At 48.4% G+C, this 2,500-nt stretch overlaps 1 non-coding gene across 1 annotated transcript; it reads right to left on the minus strand.

Moving 5' to 3' along the window:
* Window positions 1–1,363: 1,363 nt before the first annotated feature.
* Window positions 1,364–1,518, minus strand: LOC143364178 (5.8S ribosomal RNA). Its single transcript, XR_013084012.1, has one exon. It is a non-coding gene; the product is annotated as a 5.8S ribosomal RNA (ribosomal RNA).
* Window positions 1,519–2,500: the final 982 nt, after the last annotated feature.

The raw sequence follows: 2,500 nt of genomic DNA on the forward strand, positions 1-2,500 counted from the left end.
AGGACACGCGGCGACGGGGAAATTATTCGACCCGATACAAGTACGCGTGCGCATCCCGCACAATGTCAAATGTTGCTATGTCCATCAGTCATCAAAGCGTTCGTAGAACGAGAGACCACTGTCTCGCGAACTCTAAGAATATGTTTGTCGAAGTCGCTGGCAACGACGACCGTCCGCCGCAATTATGTGTAGAGAGACACATCCACGCACAGTCGTTTTTTATTTTATATATCTCCCTGGGGCTTACGTTGCACACCACAGTTGCGCACACAGATTTTACACGGGTGTCCGGTATCTCTTTCTTTATTTGTGTCTGAGGCGTCCGAAAGTGTCGTCAGTCCGCCTGTCGGACTTCGCGGGGTCGTAAATCCCGTTTCGCTTGCTCGCGGACGATATTCGGGCCTTGACGGAGTTACGGAGTAGCTACGTCTAGTTGAAATGAAACTCGACGTTTTGGAACAACACTTCAATATATTTTAACTTAACATTCACAAGTCAGTTGGCGAGGTATGACGCGTACAACGAGTTTTCTAGACGCGATCGATTTGTGTTTTCTTCGAGGTATCTTAGCTTTCTGCGGTTCGGTGTCGTGTCGTCTATAAAGTCAACTCGGGCTCTTCTTCTATTGGTTAATGGGTGGTGCATTTGGTCGTCGGAGTGGGGATGCGATTTGGTGGAATTGTGTTTAGATGATCTGAATGGATTAGGTGTGAGAGATATGGGAAAGATGGTCTGGAAAATTAAATGTTTGTGTATTGCCCTTTCAATGGGCTCGTTCACGGAGGTCTCCAAGTGGTGTCCGATGACACTCCAAATCTTGGGACCGTCGCTTCGCCTAAAGTGTTTTGGCTATCGCAGCCGACCGTGTTTATCGTAACTCACGTTCGGTCTGTGTAGGACCGAACAGTGTCCATTCACTGTAGTCTCTTGAGACTCTTATACCTTTCGTATACGCATCATTTCAGACGACGTCGGGAGCGCGTAAAGTGTTCGAGAGTGAAACGCTTCTTCCGCAATGCGAATCGTTCCAGAGAGAGGAGAGAGAGATTTCGATCGTCGGAGCGGTGTTCACGGGCGGTCGTATTGAAAATACGACTCACGACGCCGCAAAACACTCACGCAAGTCCGAATGTGATACCCATTCCTATTTCCTTCTTCTCACGAAACTGTTAAACGCAATGTAAAATTTGCAATTTTCACAGAACCGCGTCAAACGCCGACGAAACGTCCAACGTTCGCTCGTACGTAGCATCTTTGCAACCCAACTCAGAAACGCTCTTTGCGCCCTCCACAATTCGACATGGAGAGGTAAGCGACGGCGGGGACTTACAAGAGCAACGCAAGCAGTATTTTGTTACGTAAACGACCCTCAGCCAGGCGTGGTCCAGGAATTGTATCCGTGGAACGCAATGTGCGTTCGAAATGTCGATGTTCATGTGTCCTGCAGTTCACACGTTGACGCGCAATTAGCTGCGTTCTTCATCGACCCACGAGCTAAGTGATCCACCGTTCAGGGTAATCGTATAATTTGATTTATAATCAATATATAATTATGTCTCTTGTTCTGCGGTTCATAAGAACGCCGATACCTGAAAGCTCCAACCAGCGCGAAGGAGATTCAGGCGTCGTTTTTAAGGACGACACACGATCGTCCGTAGAAACGGAAACCGTCGCGAGTACGCGATGCAATGCGCACACGTATCCGACGGCCGGGCGGAAAATACATTGAAATACCTTTAAAGTGGAAAACACAGGAGGAGAATTCACAAAACGACAGGGATCATAGACAACCCGATACTGGATCCCGACACTTCTCCTCCTCCTCTCTTATTGGAGAATGAACTCGATAACTAGCGGACTTCACAGCCGGCTCTGGCCGTGCGCGATCGTTCGTCCCAAGCTCTTGTGCGCTGTATTATCGCCACACAGAGAGTAGGGTGTCAAAAATCGCACACAGCTTTGAAAAGCAAGCTTCACAGCCGGTCCTTCTCTCATCCTATTCCTCGACGTTCGTGACAGAACACAACGCGTTCACCGCAAGTTTTCCACAGGTACCCTGTTGTTGTCCTCTCTTTCTCTAGAGGAGAGACAACACCACCGTTTCCAATGGACGTATCTCGGACACCACAGGCGGAGACCGAGGAAGCGCGATATGTGGATTCGAATCGACGCTTACATCCCTGTTCTTGCGACCGTAATTGTCCATATAATTGTCGAGAGCCTACACACAGGCAGACCAATGGCGTATATTATAGTATACACGTCTCTTTGACACGAGGTATTTTTATCAAAGAGAACACGATCCATCAGGTGGCGGGTGAAAAACATCGATTCGTAACGACGGGTATTTCTATATTCGTGGTTAAGCTATAACATTCAGCGTCCGACGGGAAACCGCACCCTATTGATCGTTCGAGTTTGCAATGTGAACGTCGGTGACGATTCCCGAAGACCCGAAGTAAAGCTCTTCGCACTCACTCCCCAATACAAGTAAACGATG

This window comes from Halictus rubicundus, unplaced genomic scaffold, assembly GCF_050948215.1.
Source record: "Halictus rubicundus isolate RS-2024b unplaced genomic scaffold, iyHalRubi1_principal scaffold0322, whole genome shotgun sequence".
NCBI classification, from domain to species: domain Eukaryota; kingdom Metazoa; phylum Arthropoda; class Insecta; order Hymenoptera; family Halictidae; genus Halictus; species Halictus rubicundus.